The 20,679-nt window shown below is 45.6% G+C and overlaps 1 protein-coding gene across 4 annotated transcripts in view; it reads left to right on the top strand.

Moving 5' to 3' along the window:
- cbfa2t3 (CBFA2/RUNX1 partner transcriptional co-repressor 3) overlaps positions 1–20,679 on the top strand; it is a 65,533-nt gene that overhangs the window by 11,275 nt on the left and 33,579 nt on the right. Inside the window, exon 1 of one of the 4 annotated variants that reach the window (XM_084057346.1) lies at positions 9–98. The exons of 2 other annotated variants lie outside the window; for them this stretch is intronic. The gene's annotated coding sequence lies outside the window, so the exon portion shown is untranslated. Of the gene's footprint in view, positions 1–8; positions 99–20,679 lie in introns of those variants that run through there. One more of the 4 variants, XM_084057347.1, reaches the window with a different exon arrangement.

Raw genomic sequence — 20,679 nt, 5'->3', positions numbered from 1 at the left:
ATGAGGATTGGGGTGATATTTTAAAGCATTTGGTCGAACCTATTTGGTGTGGATTATCACCGCTACAATTACCTCAGACTGACCTCGACCTTCACAAAGTAAGTATATATAGGCCTATTTGATCTCATGACAAAATGATGTGTGCCAATCTTATCATTATTATGTTGGAGAAATAGCAGGCCTGTACGGCTAATTATTTATGTTTGTTTATACTGCTTAACAAAATTGAGAGTAGTAGGTGTCAACATACAACTTTGTCAACAAAAAAAAAGATCATGTGGACCATGTGGACTCTTATTGATGTCATTTGAAATGTATTCACTTATAAGTGAATACATTTCAATTCTAGTGGTTCTCAACCTGTGGGTCGGGCGGGACCCCCAGGGGGGTCCCAACATGATTTTGGAGGGTGTCCCCGGATGACAGTGAAGTGACAATTTAAGGAGTTTTAACACCTTTTTAATACCCAAAAAATATATACCATTGCAGCATCAAAAGTAATCAATATTATATAAAAAATATATAAAAACCGGTCATACATTGGCCAAATTGTCAAATAATATAAGAAAGAGGCAAAACATTTTAAAATAGCCGATCTAACCCTTGTAGATCTGCTATTTTCACAATATTTATCTGGGGGGTCCTCAGTTCAAATATGATTATTTTTGGGGGTCACGGCCTGAAGAGGTTGAGAACCACTGATCTAGTCTACAGTGTTGCACTGTCACCCTCTTTGAAACAAACCTGACTTTCACGAGTCTTCTGTTCATTTACACCACAGTTTGTGTCGTGTGATATTGTCTGGCCACGCGAGGCTATAGCATATGGTTATATCAGAACAAACACTTAATGCTTTAGTTGTTTTGAGAGAGGGGGGAGCGCATTTGTTTAGTTTAGATTGAGAGTGACTTGTTTTACACTGTCAGTGTCTGTCTACCTTGATAGTCTACCTCATCAGAGAGATGAAGAAAGAAGCAGTTGACACTTGATGTTTGATCTGGCCTTTGACATAATGCAGAGAGGACAGCTGGTGAAGTGAAGTTGATCCTGAACTGTATGATGTGTCTCTCTGTATACACAGGTTACTGTGCCTTGACATCATTGTAGTCCCCCCTTACTGTAGGCCTACCTCTCTGTGTTCTCTCATTTCAATGTGATTGTTCAGATCTGATCATTCCACATACAATCGACAAATCAAGTATTTATTTTGAAGTTAGCTGTTAATTGAAATAGTCACTTAAAAAGATCCTTGTCTGGCCTCCCTAGGCTGGTGGGGGGAGTGTAGTGCCCAGGATCACTTAGCAAATTGGCACCGGGTGAAAAAAAGGGTTACACAATCGAGGGATAAAAAAATAAAATAAAAATATAAGATCCTTGTGCCTTTGCAGCATGAGGTTGGTAATTACAAATGATTCCATGTATTTAGTAAGACCATTCTGCTGGTGACAAAAGAACAACCTGAAGCCCTCACCTCTATGATTTGAAACATGACTTTAAGCTAAAACAAAACAAAAAGTAAAACTCAATTAAACCAAGACCAAAGGCTTTGATTGGTGAGAGCACACTAACTCTGAGCAAACAAGACAAGCCAATACTTTTTACCCCCACTTGAACTGCCTCAGCAGTCCTGTCTTTTCTCCCTGAGTGCAACAGTAAAACACACAGAGGCCATTTTCTCTGCAGGACATGCCCTGTATAATTGGCCCTGGTAAAGATCATCTGAATAATTGAACAGCTGATAATAGTCTTGAACAATGGATGGGAGGTTGCAGAGGTGAAACCGCACTGCAGACACCCAGCCTCACCGCACATTATAGCCTACCCCCACCACCACCAGTAGCATCCCCCCTCACCCTCCGCCTGACTTTGCTACCTGAAGCCCGAATTATACATCAACGTACGATGGTGTCGCGTGCCGAAAGTAGTAGATCTCCAAGCTCACAGAGCTTGTAGATCGGCTATTTTCGGCGCGCGACACCATCATACAACGGATATATATATATACGTACTAAGCATGAGGCAGATGTCCCCCACTTCATCAGTAAGTAGCCCCTCTTAAAGGCAGGCCATTTATTATGACCTCAGCCTGCTGAGTGTTTATTCAATTCCTATCTACCACAGCAGTACGGATGGGATGACTCCTGTCGTCTGTGCGAACGGAGGGGGGAGAAATACCACAGGACTTGAGAAAAGACAGAGTGGAACCTGTCTTCTTTTAAAGAGATAGATGGTGTCTGCCAAAGCCACAGGCCAGCAGAGAGACATCAGAACGCAGTCTGACTTGTCTGCTCACTACGCTGCAAAATATCAGCGTTCATTTAACTATGAGAGTGCACAGATGGAACCAAATGGACCCGTAAAGGTCAATTTTTGGTTCTATTTGTACACTCTGAGTAAAAAATCTTTAACACTGATGATTTTGCTGTGTGCTTCCTTGCTTTTTGTATTTATTGTCAACTATATTTTCATAAGCACGTCACGGACAATGATTTTAACTGCCAGGTGTTTGAGGGATCTGCTTTCCCAGAATTACATTTGCTCTATACAGTAGTACTGAAGCATTCATCAGATGTTTTTAGTGTTATGCGGGCGACCTGAAGAGGTGTGTTCCCTAGTGCCTAAACATGTGTGCCACCTGGTAGAGATGACAGTGCTGTGACTTGCTGTGGCAGGAGTGAGGTAGCTTGTACCCTATGTATGTATGTATGTATGTATGTATGTATGTGCTGTATGTGGGTGGGTGTGCATGCGTGCAAATGGGGCACACAGCATGCATCGGGTATGTGTGTATGCTCAGTGAGTGTGCGCGTTGCATTTGCGTGTGGTAATTATAGTAATCTGAATGCGGGCAGTGCAGGTGAAGCTGGCTGTCTCCTAATTAATGAGAGGAGCAGATGGCCGTGGGTGGGCGGCAGCCGGGAGCACACAGCCAGCTGGTCAGGTGGTCAGCAGAACACAGACACCTGGTCCATCACAAACAAGGCACGCCAAACGGCTGACACAAGCCAAAGATGTCGACCTAGCGTGCGTGTGCACGCACGCGTCCACAGTATGACACATCCCTTACTGCATGAAAAAAAGAGAAAAACTTAACTCAGGATTTTACAGTATATAGTCAGACACAGAGCCACTTTTACAGTACAGTACATTGATGAAAATGTAAATAGTTGACATAATGCACTTTTGAGTCGTGCTCACTATGAACAATGTAATTGTACATTGTGTGTGTGTCTCTATGCATCCATCAGATTAGCTAGTCAACCTAATTCCCCATAATACCTTTGTACAGTTGCACAACGGCATCACACAAAGCCAACCAGAGTAGCTGTGTGTGTGGGCGCGTGCGTGGGTGCCTGCACGTGCATGTCCATGCTTTCTTTTATGGAGTGTTTGTTGCCAACTGTTTTTATTTGTCACACAGTAACAAGGGACTACCCTACATTAGCAGAAGATAAACATTCAAAAACAGCAGTCCAATAGCAGCTACAGTATGCATCCAGAGTGGGGTTATTATTATATACAGAGTACAGACACACTGATAACGTAAGAGTGAAATGACTCTCTCCCTCTTTTGTTTATCTGACACCAAGTGTCAGGTGCTAAGAGTGACGATTACAGGCGCTGAAAAATCCATAGTCTTAGGTTGAGCCAGACCAATATATTGGTCTAGCCGATATATTGGCTATTATTTGAGTGTTGTTTCTTTTAGATTGGCCGTTATGCAGCCGATGTAAGTTATTATAGGCGAAACATTTTTAAAGTTTTTGTACAAAATAACGCGTTGCACTTTTTGACGAAATATCAGTCAAAACATTGGTGATCGGCGGACTATGACTATCCAAAATCCGGATCAGTCGGGCTCTAATCTTAGGTGCTAGAGCTGCAGATGTTTCTGCTGTTTGTGTGTATAATATGTGTACATGGGAGTTAGCTGACAGACCACTAGACTGACCAGAGATATACAGTAGTGATGTGCCGAGTTGAAGTGAATGTTTGCATTCATATTGACAGTTAACTGGCCCCATGTGGTGTCACCCCGTTTAGTCTTTACTCACAAACGTACCTATACACAGTGAAATACTCAGTGTTAACATCTCACCCCACAAAACAAAACAACACAAGACACAGAAATAATACAACAAAAACAACAGACAGATGAAAAGAGCAGCGACTGATATCAATACTCAACCCAGAGGCGATTGGCACCAAAACAGAAAAACACAAATCCTATAATGCTAATGTTGTAAAGGAAATTAAATTATGTGCAATTGCCCTGATAGGGGGGGGGGGGGGGGAGAGAGAGAGAGAGAGAGAGAGAGAGAGAGAGAGAGAGAGAGAGAGAGAGAGAGAGAGAGAGAGAGAGAGAGAGAGAGAGAGAGAGAGAGAGAGAGAGAGAGAGAGAGAGAGAGAGAGAGAGAGAGAGAGAGAGAGAGAGAGAGAGAGAGAGAGAGAGAGAGAGAGAGAGAGAGAGAGAGAGAGAGAGAGAGACACACACTCACACCTCGCTGCTGGATATCTATGGTTTTTATCACTGCTCTTTTTATCCATATAATACAGTATAGGCCTTTATGGCCTCTCCTCATGCTGTCCTCCTCTTGCCTTGCTCTGCTCCAAATATGTTTGACATTACTGTGACATGGCCGCCCGGCCTCCCCGGGGAGAAGGAGAATGTCAGAGTCTAGAAGCAGAGAAAACGACCAGCTTCTCAACATCTGGAGGAATGAGAAACACAGACCTCTGGCTAGCTGGATGGCTGGCCGGCTGACGCCACAGCGTGGGAGCAGAGGAGAGGGTGGAGGCCAAGTCAAAGCCCCAAATGCGTGTGCAGAAATTCTCTCTCTCGCCCTTTCCTTCCCACTGTCTCTCTCTGTCTCTCTCTCTCTCTCTTTCTCTCTTCTTCCTTTCATGTACACTCACCATTTATGTATTGTAAGAATGTCTCGTGGATGCTTTGTGTTGTCTGGAAATAGCTTTTGTCTTGCTGCCTGTATCGCCAGCGTGTCGATTAACCTAAAGCTGTGACCACGAGAAGTGAAAATCGCATCATCTGCGGCAGAGTGTTTCTCGCAAAATGTTGAACCTTGACTTCATTGATCATGTACAGTGTAAACAGCCAATTCCCACCTCAGATGTTCACTTAGAACGGGTCTCACTTTGACAGAAAGTGTTTGAGTGCAACTGCTGACAAAAGTGTGTCCCGGATGACAGTACATTACACATGTATCTAAAATAATTGCTATCGGCTACAGCCAAACGCTTGAGACAAAGAGACTAATGGCTAATTTACACTTTGTCGCTCGTACATTTCTCCTCGTGGCTACCAGTTTCTTGTTTTTCAGCCCACCTATCCACCATTAACACTTTCTGTACTTGCATGCCTAATGACTTCCCACCTTCTATTGACCTCCCAGCTCCCACTTCCCCCCTCCGCCTCCTCCTCCTCACCCGCCACCCTGCCACTCCATGTGAGACCTCCCGGTAGGAAGTGTGTTCGGATCAGAGACACACAGAGGAAACAGCTGGGCTAATCTGCAGTAGCGCTGAGTGCCTTTTTGATCGGACCAAAACGTACCACTGACAGAGAGAGTATGGGAAGTTCATATCCACTGATGCTACCTGATAATACCACTCCCACCGCCCTTCAGAACAGCCGCAAAGCAACGCTGACTGTAGATGAAGTTAAAGTTAATGAAAGGCCTTTTACCCCCCAAAAAACCTCTCCAAACGACTCATGCGTCACTACAAGGGTGCAGCCTGCAAACATGGAAGACATATAGTATACACACACACGCACACAAACAAATGTATATACAATTTTCTGTATGTATATATATATATTCTGTATATATATATATATATATATATATATATGTATATGTATATGTATATGTATATGTATATGTATATGTATATGTATATGTATATTATATATATATATATATATATATATATATATATATATATATATATATATATATATATATGTACTCTAAATGTAGAGTATATGGACAGGCCCAGCGCCTCTCAATCTCTCTCTCTCGCAGTCTATTGCTCTCGCTCTATCTTTGTACGGTATTTTGTGAAATCAGAAAGGCGTTATCTCCTGGAAACAGAGTCAAAGCCTCACAGATGGTTCCGTCTCTCTTCCAATGGGAGGCTGTTGTGCTACCAGTTACTGCTACAGACCTTAATCTCTGCTCCAGCCTTCCTTCCTCTCTCTCTCTCTCTCTCTCTGTCTCTCTCTCCACACACTCACACACACCCCACCCTTAGATAAAGGTATTGTTCATTTATACTGCTAACTTCACCAGGACCAAGAGAGAGAGAGAGAGAGAGAGAGAGAGGCTATTTTCATTTAAAGTGCAGACAGAGGTGCATGTCAGAGAGTTGTGCCTTTGAGGAGGGTGATATCGTCTCCTTGCATCTTTAAAGTCACGGTGGAAGGGGCTGCGGGGGGCTTGATGTGCTTGATGACTTAGACTTTTGGCCAAAGCCTCAGCCTTTCAAGAGTCTCCTGTGAGAGAGAACATCAGGTCTGTCATGTCATGGTACGTGGGAGGACGGGGGCGACCTTGGCTTTATGGGTTTTTACCTTTATGGGCTCCTAAGTCTGTGCTTTAAGAAAAAGGTTTAGCAGGCATTTTTCCCCAGACAAGGTTTATTAAAGACAAGGTTTATTTTTTCTAGTCTAAAGACAAGGGTCAGTTGTAAATGAAGAAATAAGTTACATTAAGATGAAAGTGAAAACTGATTTAAGGATTCATGAATATGTTTTTTCATGTATCTGAATTGCTGACAGCTATAGCCAAACACTTGAGACACAAAGACATTAATGTTAGAACGGCTCTTCCTCTTCCTCTTATCTGTCTTGTGGCTATTCCTTGATTTCAGCCTTGTATCCACCTATAATACTAAACTGTATCTCTAAAGAAGACAAACCAGTTCCTAAGTATCAGCTATCATCATATGTTGAAGCATTGATGATGGTGTCGTTGGAGCATCCTTTCTACAGCTTACTAGAGAAAAGCGTCCTTCAGGGAAACATAAACAGCGGCTCTCCAATTATAGTAGGACGTTTTGATTAACTAGTCGGGCAGCAGTTTGAACTTTACTCTCTCTGAGGCTATTATACTATCATAAATAATTTACACCACCAAAGTGTGAACAGAAATGAAACAGTTTGCTGTCTCATAATGAATCCTTGATTGTTAAATTCCAGAAACATCCCAGAAAAAACAATAAAAATGCGCTCTGTTTTGAAGTAAACATGAAATAGTGGAAAATCTATTCAGCCACAAATGGTTCACCGAATGACATACGGACGGACGGACGGACAGATGGACGGACAGGAGCGAAGATATAATCTGGCGGAGACAAAAAAGGAAAACATTACTTTTTATAACATTTAATCTTTAGAAAACAGCCCTGTGCCTATGTGAGGTCTATCCCATGATATATGATTGGGAATTCTATATAAGAAAACTGTCAAAATTAGCTATTCTTTAGGACCAAGAATAAGTTACAGCTAAGAACCTACACCACAAAAGCACTTTAAAGACTACCAGGTCGATCTGTTCTGAGATTATCCACATGCACACCTGTTTGAACAAAAAAAGAAATAGAACAGCTTGATGGAAGATTACACAAGCCAGACCCCCCCGCAACACACACACACGCGCAATTGCATCCGTTCGTCGTCAACTGACTTTCTCCAAGACCATGACATGACAGCCGGTCATTTTAATTAGTCAATTAGCTCAGGTAATTAGCCTGTTATTGGTTCTCTTCTTGCTCCGTTTCTCACCCGCACACTCTCTCTCTCTCTCTCTCTGTTTTAGCAGTGGCGTCCTGTAGTCGGCTAGTGTCCCAGAGGAGTAGCATGTATTTATTTCAGCGACTTCCAGCGTGAGCTGTGGCTGGCTGTGTGGTGGCTGCAGGCTAAATGGAGAAACTGTCAAAGCTTCTCTCTAACCTGTCACATGATCACACTGTGGCTCCCATTGTGTATCCCAGTGGTGTGTGTGTGTGTGTGTGTGTGTGTGTGTGTGTGTGTGTGTGTGTGTGTGTGTGTGTGTGTGTGTGTGTGTGTGTGTGTGTGTGTGTGTGTGTGTGTGTGTGTGTGTGTGTGTGTGTGTGTGTGTGTGTGTGTGTGTGTGTGTGTGTGTGTGTGTGTGCGTGCGCGTGTGTGTGTGTGTGTGTGTGTGTGTGTGTACACACGCACATGCGCACACACATACGTGTGTGTGATACCTATGCTGCAGGATAATAAAGAACACCCAGTCTGTGCCTGGCTAATGTCAGGAGCTATTGTGGCTGTGCCCGGGGGCCAAATGAAGAGCTATGAGGGCTGGCAGGCTGGGGAGCAGTTAGAGCCACAGACAGGCTTGTCAGCACTGACAGAGAAGACATTTAACACCGAATGAAATGAAATACATGGCATCAAGGCAAGGAGAATGACTAATCTGCCCTGTTTGTTTTCCTGTATCAGCTGTAAGTGACAGTGACGTGTCAGCTTTTTAATGACACACACAACATCGAGTGCAAAGACGGAGAGAGGAAAATACTCCACGGCAATTCACACATTTTATTTAACAGACACGTGCACACTAACTGTCGCAGTTTATGGGCAGGAAGGACACAGATGCTGCAGCTGTCATGGTTTGTGTGCGTGGTGCATGTTTGTGTGTGTGTGTGTGTGTGTGTGTGTGTGTGTGTGTACAGTATGTGCGAGTATCCGTGCATCCGTTGACTGTGTGTTGAGGGGGGTCAAATCGAAGTCTTTTGTGCTCCATAAATCAGCAGGCTGCAGTGGTGATGTAAGAACAAATGGAGCTGCTATCTAATGCAGCTGGTTAGAGGAAGAGAGAGAGAGAGAGGGAGAAAGAGAGAGAGAGAGAGAGAGAGAGAGAGAGAGAGAGAGAGAGAGAGAGAAGAGGGCAGGAGGGACAGCAGAGAGAGAGAGAGAGAGAGGGCAGGAGGGACACAGCTGTCAGCCTCCACTGCGCACCTGTCACACAGGAAGTGAACACCGTCCACTGTTTCCTGGATACACCTCCTCAAACACTGCTCCTGGGAGGGATGCAGGGAGAGGGCATCTGCTACACGCATGGATAAATAGATGGGTAGGTAGGTAGGTAGATAGATACGGTAGATACGGTAGATACGATAGATATACGATAGATATACGATAGATACGAAAGATAGATCGATAGCACCACAAAGCCAATGCCTCCTTTTGCTTTTCACATATAGCCTTGTGTGTGTGTGTGTGTGTGTGTGTGTGTGTGTGTGTGTGTGTGTGTGTGTGTGTGTGTGTGTGTGTGTGTGTGTGTGTGTGTGTGTGTGTGTGTGTGTGTGTGTGTGTGTGTGTGTGTGTGTGTGTGTGTGTGTGTGTGCGTGCGTGCGTGCATGCGCGTTTCTGCAGAATGTTTGTCTGTGTGGAGATTACACATAGATTAGAGGATGTTTACAGTGTTGTTGCAGTGCTCTTTGACAGGCAGGTCACTATGTGGACACTCGAGCCTAACTCTCCCACACATACAATAAGCTCACACGGCCCAAACTGAGGAGGAGAGGGATACTATTCCCACGGTTGCTTCTGGACCCCCCACCCCACCCCCCCTCCCCACCCTCCAACCACAAGCTCTGCTTCTCCCGTGACCAATATGAACTAATCCAGATGTAGAATGCTGCGTGCAGATGGACACATAACTCCCTCTACATGGCTCTACACTTCCCTATCCCACCCCACCCATCCCTCTTTCTCTCCAATTCTTTTCATCACTCTGTTCGCAGTCAGTCTGATGACCAGCAGTGCCGAACAGGATATGATGTCAGTGATGCGCTGCTGCTGCTGCTGCTGCTGCTGATGATGCTGCTGATGACGAGGCAGCATGAAACTGTTGTCTTCATATTTTTTTTTCTAACTACCCCCGCCCCAGAGCTACCATGTTTTTAGCAGGAAAGCCTCTGCTTTGTTTGTCAGGATTGTCATGGCGGGTCCTTGCGAGGCCCCCCTTCGCCCTATTCCCAGGCTGCCCCTCATGCTGCCTGTATACAATTAACAGAGTAATTAAAAGCCTGATGAGCTAATCGGTGCTGGGTGATGCTGCAGGTGTTTGGATCACGGAGGATATTTATGTAAGTGCACTCATTGTGATCACTGAGGGGGGTGGGAGTGCTGCAGTGTTTTGGCACAGTTTTTTCTCCCCCTATTTATTGCTATTTCAGTAATATAGGCGCTTAGGGGGGACAGCGTGGTTATTTATTGAAGTACTTGACTCTAAACAACCGAGGGAGCTGAAAGGGAGTTATTCAAAATGAGTTTGCCTACAGTGTCTTCAGGTGATCATAGACCATGCTCACATGGCAGACATTTTGTTCTATGTAATACCTTGGGGGTGGGAGGATTTTTATTATATTTATTATAATTTATTATATAACCCCCCCCCCCCCCCCCCCCCCACACGCACACGCACGCGCACGCGCACACACACACACACACACACACACACACACACACACACACACACACACACACACACACACACACACACACACACACACACACACACACACACACACACACACACACACACACACGCAAATACACAAACACATACACACAAATACACAAACACAACAGAGTATAAGAAGAACAAAATGGCCACCATGTGAATTTGGTCATATGGGTAGAAAGATGAATGGTACTAAGTGTCGTCTGGGAAGGTTAGGAGGAGGTAACTATAACTGACCTGCTGTTGGTTGGGATGATGGAGGCCGATCTCTCAGCTGGCTAAAAAACAGAGGCTACGTGGCTGAAAGGAGAAAAAAGGAGAGAGAAATTAGCAGGAAATGAGGGATTGTCAATGTTTGCAAAAGCCGAGGCAACAGTGTTTTCTCCGCCGCATCTCCCTAATTCTCTCTCACTCACCCTTTCTCTGTCTCACTCTCACAATCTATCCATCATGGAGGCCTACTTCTCTCTCCCTCTGCTCATGCTCCCCCCCCCTCCTGCTGGTTTTTCTCTCTCTCTCTTTGGTTCTCTCTCTTCGTGGCAGCTGTGCTGGTGATGGCTGTGTGCCCGTGGTGCAAGCTGGCTGTGGGGCCCCAGGTGGCCTGCATGGCAGTTATTGATGTTCAGGTGCTCAACTCCTTTCACACAGAGACCTGGGAGCCACACACACACACACACACACACACACACACACACACACACACACACACACACACACACACACACACATACGCACTCGCGCAAGTTCACATAATTGTGTCCACATACACACTATTGTACACAGTAAAAACCTCAGTGTTAATTTATAAATTTACAAATGTAACATTTGTACACTCTTTGGAGTTAATTAAGGATTTACTGTGTAGCTCATAGGCTCACACACATGCATGTATGTATAAACTGTCTGGCAGATATTATATACATGTAGCTGAGAATAGGTAAACAACCCCGCAACAAGTATGGCTGGGAATGAACGCTCACAGCTCCTAGGCTGTCTGACTGGGCTGATGCAACAAGACATTTCTATTCTGCTAGCTTGCTTCTTGCATACTGTAAATACTAGTATATACACTGTCTGCACAATCCTGAACGGTAATTGGAGTCACTGTAAGGTGACACTGTACAATATAAATGTAGTACAGAGACGCTTAAGCCCTATATACTTTACCGTACAACCAATAGCGAGAATAGCAGACCTACAAGCTCACACACAACATGTCACATTGCGGCAGGTTGTGAGCCTACACATCTGCTATTTATTGCTATTTTTTAATTTCCTTGAAAATCTTTTAAAATTTGCCCAAAACAGGGATACCAGCGTTGGTTAAACAAGGCTGGTGGCAGATGTACACAACAAGGTAGTCAGTGAGAGAATGTAATACAAGACCTGTGTGTGTGTGTGTGTGTGTGTGTGTGTGTGTGTGTGTGTGTGTGTGTGTGTGTGTGTGTGTGTGTGTGTGTGTGTGTGTGTGTGTGTGTGTGTGTGTGTGTGTGTGTGTGTGTGTGTGTGTGTGTGTGTGTGTGTGTGTGTGTGTGTGTGTGCGTGCGTGTGCGTGTGCGTGTGCACGTGTGCATGTGGTTGTGGATGTCCAGTGTCGGTACCAGTGCCCGGTGCGGTCGTAACACACTCCAGATGCGTCTGGCCAGCCGGGGAGTTGTTCTTGGCACGGCCCGCCGCGGCTGAATGTCACAAATACTTTCCTTTATTTAGGAACGGCTCTGGGTTAGTGGCTGGAGAGAGAGAGAGGGATAGAGGAGAGGGATGGAGGGAGATGGTGTGGAGTGGGGAGGAGGAAGAACAGACGGGGGAGGGGGGGGTAACCGATTTGTAACACAGAGAGAGAGAGAGATGGGGAAAGTAGTATGAGAGGTGAACTCATGAAAGAGAGAGAGAGGGAGAGGTATAGCTAGGCAGATACCGGGAATAATCGTTCACTTCCGGATAAAAGCGCCAAAATTGGTACACATACTCCTTGGGTAGTACTGTTTTGATAAAACCCGTTAGCCACCTGAAAATTCAAGAGGGCGGCCATTTTTCAAGATGGCCGCCATTGAATATACAGTAATATTACATTTCCCAACAAAATCACATAGATACAAGCGCCAAAATTGGCAAACATACTCCTTGGGTATTGCTCTTTTGATAAAAAACAAAGATTTTAAGATGGTGGCCATTTTTCAAGATGGCCACCATTGAATATACAGTAATTCGCAGTAATTTCACAATAAAATGTCATAGATATGCACCAAAATTGGCACACACACTCTTTGGGTATTGCTCTTTTGATGAAACCTGTTACCCATGTAAAAATTCAAGATGGCAGCCATTTTTCAAGATGGCCACCATTGTACAGTAGGCTATATACAGTCAAATCACATTTAGAAGTAAAATAGCTTAGAAGCAAGCACCAAAATTGGCTCATATACCATTCTTTTAATAACATATTAGCAGCCACCTAAAAATTCAAGATGGTGGCCCTTTTTCAAGATGGCTGCCATTTAATATACAGTATTGCTACATTTTGCAGTAAAATCACATAGATTAGCGCTGAGAGACTAGCGGATCTTGCAAGTGTAGATTACAAGTAGTAATAGCGCCCTGGGATCACCCTTCGTCTAGTCTCTACCCTTCGACCTGTTTGGCTTGGGTAACCCTGCCAGGAGTACAAGACTCCTGCCGACATAGTTCTAGGGGTCATGGAGACATGCAAACTGCCCCACCACGATAAGGTGATGATCCCGTTGAGGCAGGTTTTTTTTTTTGTCTTTTCTTTATTTATTCTTTTTTTATTGTTTTTTATAGTTTTTTATAGACAGTAGGCCTATACTTATTCGCTTGACCAAATTGTCTGTTTGTACGCTTATTGTCTTGCTGCCTGGATGAGGAAGACACTTCTAAACCTTGCATCTGCAGCTGCACTGTGCCGTGCAGGTCAGACCAAATCTGTAGCATTTGCATCGACCGCAGCACTCCGACTTGCATCCACACTTGGTCAGCTGCTTGCAACTCTCTGCAATGGGTGGGAGCTCTGTCCAAAATATCTGCCACAGATCTCCATTCTTCTTCCAGCCCCAGTTGGCAGGATCCTCTGTTTCTGGTTGACTTATTGTTGACTGACTCCAGATACAGCCCGCCTGGTAGGCAGCACGCTTTACATGCTCCTTCAGCGCTGATCGGGTTGGAGGAATGGCTTCATATGGTCTCTGCTTCCGAGCAAACATGTCCAACCTTGCATCATCAACACCTTCAGCTGCGCTTGATCTGTCATACATCATGAGCGAACTCTCTCTCCTCCGTCCTGATACTCCTGGACCTGTCTGCAGCGTTCGACACAGTGAACCATCAGATCCTCCTCTCCACCCTTAAGGGGATGGGTGTCTCAGGCTCTGCACTCTCCCTGTTTGCATCCTACCTGACGGGTCGCTCCTACCAGGTGATGCTGAGAGGGTCTGTATCAGAACCACACAGACTCACTACTGGGGTTCCCCAAGGCTCGGTTCTGGGTCCTCTTCTTTTCTCTCTCTACACTACATCTCTTGGTGCTGTCATCCACTCCCATGGCCTTTCCTACCACTGCTATGCCGATGACACCCAGCTGATCCTCTCATTCCCCCCCTCTGACACACAAGTGGAGGCACGCATTGCTGCTTGTCTGGCTGACATCTCGGAGTGGATGTCGACGCACCACCTGAAGCTCAACCTGGACAAGACCGAGCTGATGTTCCGGGGAAGGGCTGTCCGCACCGAGACATGGCCATCACCATTGTTAATGCTGTGGTGACGTCAACTCGGACTGCGAAGAATCTGGGTGTGACCCTGGACGATCAACTGTCGTTCTCGGCAAACATCGCATCAGTGACACGGTCCTGCAGATTCCTCCTCTACAACATCAGGAGGATTCGCCCCTTCCTCACGGAGAAGGCAGCCCAGGTGCTCATCCAGGCTCTTGTCATCTCCCGCCTGGACTACTGCAACTCCTTCCTGGCTGGTGCTCCGGCATCTGCCATCAGACCTCTGGAGCTTGTTCAGAAAGCTGCAGCCCGTCTGGTGTTCAACCGCCCCAAGTTCTCCCACACAACTATCCTTCTCCGATCTCTACACTGGCTCCCCGTAGCAGCTCGGATCCAGTTTAAAACCCTGGTGCTAGCCTGTAATAGGGCAGTGAAAGGAACAGCTCCTTCTTACTTCCGGGCTATGGTCGATGCCTACACCCCTGCCCGACCACTTCGGTCTGCCACCTCGGGGCGACTGATTGCCTCGTCACTCAAGGGTCCTTCTGGTCGATCGACACGGTCACAACTTTTTTCTGTTCTGGCCCCACAGTGGTGGAATGAACTTCCCACTGATGTCAGGACAGCAGAGTCACTGCCCATCTTTCGCCGCAGGCTGAAAACACTACCCTTCCTCTTTGTCTTGTACAAGAAAATGCTACACATAATAGACTTATAACATAGCATGATCCCCTAATTTAGCAGAAGATTAGGATTCCGAGGCTGATATATGGTACAAGGAAGCCAGTGAGTCAGTCCATGGGTCCAGATTCAGATTCTACATAGTGAAATATGTATGATTTGACACCAAGATTACTCAAATAGGACATATTTTGGTGATTTTATTCAGAAATGCATTATTAGTAGGGGTGTGCCGATACACTAATTTCACCAAACGATACGATACGATATTTGGCTCACAACTTCGATACGATTTCGATACGATACGATACGCACTTTTTTTATTATGAAAATATATGGAGGAGAAAAAAAGAAAATGCAAACAAATAATTCTGATTTTGCATTATTCAGACATGCAAATTTGTAGCTTTTCAGCTACAATAGCCGTTTTGAATCCAAATAGTATGACACCTGACCCGAAAAAAAAAACATGTTGTCACTCTTTTTTTTTCAAAAACGATATTTTTTTTTTCCAAAACGATACATATCGTCGCGAAAACGTATCGCGATATATCGCGGGACGATATATCGGCACACCCCTAATTATTAGTGTATATTCAATGGCGGCCACCTTGCAAAATGGCCGCCATCTTGAATTTTTAGGTGGCTGCTAAAATGTTATTAAAAGAATGGTATATGAGCCAATTTTGGTGCTTGCTTCTAATCTATTTTACTTCTAAATGTGATTTGACTGTATATAGCCTACTGTACAATGGTGGCCATCTTGAAAAATGGCTGCCATCTTGAATTTTTACATGGGTAACAGGTTTCATCAAAAGAGCAATACCCAAAGAGTGTGTGTGCCAATTTTGGTGCATATCTATGACATTTTATTGTGAAATTACTGTGAATTACTGTATATTCAATGGTGGCCATCTTGAAAAATGGCCACCATCTTAAAATCTTTGGTTTTTATCGAAAGAGCAATACCCAAGGAGTATGTTTGCCAATTTTGGCGCTTGTATCTATGTGATTTTGTTGGGAAATGTAATATTACTCTATATTCAATGGCGGCCATCTTGAAAAATGGCCGCCATCTTGAATTTTCAGGTGGCTAACGGGTTTTATCAAAACAGTACTACCCAAGGAGTATGTGTACCAATTTTGGCGCTTTTATCCGGAAGTGAACGATTCGCCGGTTTTTCGCCTGTTATCTGCCTAGCTAGTAGAGACAGCTCCGGTCTAGCATCTGGGTTTTATTAGCCGCCGTGGGGAACATCTGAAAAGGAAGTTTTTTCTCTGTGCGAGCTTGCGCGTCGGCAGCGTCGATGTGCTGCACATAACCACTTCACCGCTGACGAGAGAGGGAGGCAGGCCCTCCCCGAGGAGAACAGATGGCCGCTGGAACTTCAATACAATTACATCAATAACAGCTTTCACAGCCGTCAGCACGCCGCATGACAGGATCCCCGCGGCTCCGACGGAGAGAGACAACTCACAGAGATACAACTCCTCTGCCCTCCCTTGTATAGCACCTCTGACCCCCCACCGCGACCCCACTGCCCCACCCTCGCCCTCAGATATTCAGGTTATCGCCGATCCTCCTCTCTGCTCTTAAAGTAAAGTCAGGGTGTCACTGTATTGGGGGGGCGGGGGTTGTCACAGTGGTAATCTGATCAAAGACATGGCTTCTGTCAGTCTTCATGAGGGAGGCCTGGCTGTGTCATCCTCCTTTGTGTTTTTGTTCTTTAGTTGTTTTGCTTGTGTAAAATCATGTTTTCAAGTATCTGAAAAATAAAAAGGGATTACACGCATAACATATGTGCTTGGAGTCAGCAAGCCTGTCTCTCTGTGTGTGTGTGTATGTGTGTGTGTGGGGAGGGGTTGTGTGTGCGTGTGTGTGTGTTTGCGTGAGTGAGTGAGTGTGTTTGTGTGTCTGTGCGCATGCATGCACCCCATAGGCCTGTCTCCCACCCTGTCATTAGCGAGGGTTTTTTAAGCCTGTGAACCCTAAATCAGCTCAAGATGAAATGGAGTCTGACTTCTCTCTCTGCAGAGGCATATTGCTCACTATCTCTCTCTCTCACACACGCACGCACGCGCGCACGCACGCACGCACGCACGCACGCACGCACGCACGCACGCACGCACGCACGCACGCACGCACGCACGCACGCACGCACACACACACACACACACACACACACACACACACACACACACACACACACACACACACACACACACACACACACACACACACACACACACACACACACACACACAGTGCTTCAACATAGCCACACTTGCATCATACAAGGTTTGGGCAGTTCAGACTTCATCCCAACACAGTAGACACTAGATTGACTAGAATATCACGCTCCGGTAGGCGCACGATGTAGTCTTGTCACCGCACTGAAAAACAAAAACCATACAGCAGCTCCTGTATGACGTTCGGGGGCAGCGATCTAGTTCAGTGTACGCCCGCAAGTCTCAGCGGTCCCTTTTGTATTAGATGGTGCTGAGGGATGGACAGGGATGTTGTTGTGGGCCGTATTTGGCCTGATTTACACTTGTTTGTGCTTGTGTTGCTCACCGCAAATAGCCGATCTACAAGCTCACGATGTGTTGCTTGTAGATCAGATGTTATCGGTCAGCGCCACCTGCCCGCAAACGAAGCATAACTCAGGCTTTTACTCTCTAGGCGCTGCTGCATCCCTGGGTGTTGCGTCCAGGGCAGAGTGCTCCAATCCCCATGTTTTGATGTGAGGGCCACAGGGGCTGAGGATCCGGGAGGGGGTGGGGGGGTGGGGGGGCTCAGGCTCTGTTTGTGTGGACTCCTCAGCGGCCTGATGGGGAGCAGATGTGCGAAGGCAGGCGGCCGGGCAGCCAGCCAGAGCAGCTGGGAGAAATTAAAAACAACAGCATTCCTGGAGACTGGGGGAATTACAGTGGGAGGGGAGGGAGGGAGACAGAGGGAGAGTTTTAGAGCTCTGTGGTCACCGACGAGAGTCCCCACGGAGTGTGAGAGATTGAAGAGACAGGGGGGATTTAAGGGGACTTTTCTGCATTGGTTAGCTAGTGCTAATAAGATGCAGCTGTATTTCCATGACCAGTGGGACCGCGGACAGGCACACACACATGCGATGCACGCAGTCAAACACAACACACGGTCACACGGCAATGTGAAATAAAGACCGTACATCCTCGCTACCAGCATCTGAATGCGCTTCTAGCGGCCTGTCATTATGCGATGTTCTCATATCCGTGTGTGTGTGTATGTGTGTGTGTGTGTGTGTGTGTGTGTGTGTGTGTGTGTGTGTGTGTGTGTGTGTGTGTGTGCGTGCGCACGCATGTGTTTTAAGAGACTTTAAGAGCATATGTCCTCAATAATGTGTCCCAAAAACAGCTTTAGAGAAAAATGACAAACCACTGTAGTATTTGATTGTAGATATGTGTGCGTTTTTGTGCATGAACGTGTTTGTGTGCATGTCAGCTTGAATGTTTTTCATGTTTCATCATAGTAGAAAACTGAGACTGCAATCCGATCAGTCAGCATAACATCCAAGATTCCGCCCATCAATCATTGAGCCAGTCAGTCAGTCAGTCAGTCAGTCAGTCACCCAGCCAGCCAGCCAGCCAGCCAGCCAGCCAGCCAGCCAGTCATTACACTGCCCTGGTGTCCATGTCCAGAGGGAATGGAGCAGACATCCTGAACAGAGCTTGTATTGATCACAGAGTCGGGGTCCTTTCAGAAAGGCAGATAAAGGCCTGTGGAGGAAATAGAACAATTAGTACACACCGGTATAGACTCGGCTCACCACCCCTCTGGACCTCACCCGCTGGACTGCTGACCAGAGTCTTCTCTTCCCTCCCTCCCTCCCTCCCTACCCCAAAGCCCACACAGCAAAACCCAGAGTATTAGTTTAACTCTGAGAATGCCTAAATTGACCGGGTCCATCTTAACACGGGGTTAAATGCGTGTCTCTCTGTATCCCTGTGAATCTTCTTGGCATGAGGGGTTCGTCCCTCAGCACAAAGCACAATGGGAGCACAGATGGGGTTGCAGACCTAGTAGATGTCCTAATGTATTAAAAGTCAAATCCAGAGCTTGTTGTGTGTGTGTGTGTGTGTGTGTGTGTGTGTGTGTGTGTGTGTGTGTGTGTGTGTGTGTGTGTGTGTGTGTGTGTGTGTGTGTGTGTGTGTGTGTGTGTGTGTGTGTGTGTGTGTGTGTGTGCCCTGTCCTTTAGCTGGTCAGATTAAACAGCTGTCTATAATCCCACGGTGCATGCAGATAGACAGTCAGCTCCCATTTCTCCTCTCCTCTCCTCTCCTCCTTAATTCTCTTCTCCTCTCTCAACTGTAGTGGTAAAACATTTGTTTATTGTTTACACTTTAACTGTTGCTGTGTGTATTTATTCTCAGAGTTTGACAGCTATTATTAGAGTGAGAGAACATTGTATTTGAATGTTACCTTCCAGGTGATTGCTAATATATTGCTATACTATATGGGATTTGACTCCTGGGAGCTGCTGGGAATGCATGACAGAGCTAACTGAAATTTGTAGGGCTGCAACTATCGATCATTTTCCCAGCAATTATTCTATCGATAAATCTTTCAATTAACCGAATAATTGAGAAGCCGGACGTACTGTAGCTGAGTGGGTACAGAGAGACCGTCTGAGGTTTAAGATGGTCGCCGGTTCTCACCCCGGCTTGCTCAGTATACCTGTTGCAGTGTCCCTGAGTAAGATGCTCGACCCCTAACAGCTCCCCCCAGAGCGCTCATCTTGAACATCTGAGCAGCCATCAGCTGGGTGAAGCTGAATCTGAATTTCCTTACAGGATCTGTAAAGGTCTACCTTTGAGAATCTGGAGAATTGATTTGCGAAAATGTAACTTGTACAATATCATATTTTGTGTATGACGATTAGTGCGTGTATCTACTGTAAACCAGGGGTATTCAAAGTTTTTCAGGCCAAGGACCCATAGCTGATAGAGAGACGAAGCAGGGACCCCCACTACATACATTATTATACAAATTGTTGCATACTCATATTCTTTTTTTAGACTTCCATGCAACTTAATAAGTCTTCCAAATCTAGCTCACCATATTTAGCTGATCCTCTCATCAATGTCTGTTCACCATTGAGAGATGTGAGACTAGCATGGAAGTACTGTAAGCATTCCACAGGTTTGTCTTTTAAGTGGCTATGTGTTGTCTCCAAGTAATGCTCCAGCTTTCATGGCTTCTTATAATCGTTTGACAGCACTATGAATCAGTGTTGTGTAAATGAAATGATTTTTTGTTTGTTTGTTTACACCTGATCGTTGCTAATAATGTGTTGGATTTATGTTAACATGTATTTTCAGACATTGTAAATGTTTTTTGGAAGACCCCTGCTGTAAACCATAAAACAAATGGCTACAAGCGTTAAATTAACATAACATTTGACCAATGAGGAGCATCAGTACAGTCTCTCTTTTCCACCAGGAACCCAACATTATAGCACCAGAGCTGTTGAGTGTGTACACTACAGCGTGTGTGTGTGTTTGTGTGTGAGTGTGTAGGTGGGGGTCTATGGAAGCTATTTATACCACCTGGCCCAGGCTGCCTCTACAACCTTGTTGTGTGTTTATGTTTGGACTTTGGAGTGTCTGGCATTGGGGTGGGGGGGGGGGTTGTGCCCCTCCTGTTCTTGAGGATCACTGTGTCAATGAAGCTCGTACGGCTGGCTTCAGCAGAGCCTGACCCATGGCAAACTTTTGGG

The sequence above is a fragment of the Gymnoscopelus microlampas genome (assembly GCF_963454915.1).
Source record: "Gymnoscopelus microlampas genome assembly, chromosome: 1".
NCBI classification, from domain to species: Eukaryota; Metazoa; Chordata; class Actinopteri; order Myctophiformes; family Myctophidae; genus Gymnoscopelus; species Gymnoscopelus microlampas.
Note: the sequence above shows the minus strand (reverse complement) of the source record. Positions and strands in the feature narration are given on the sequence as shown.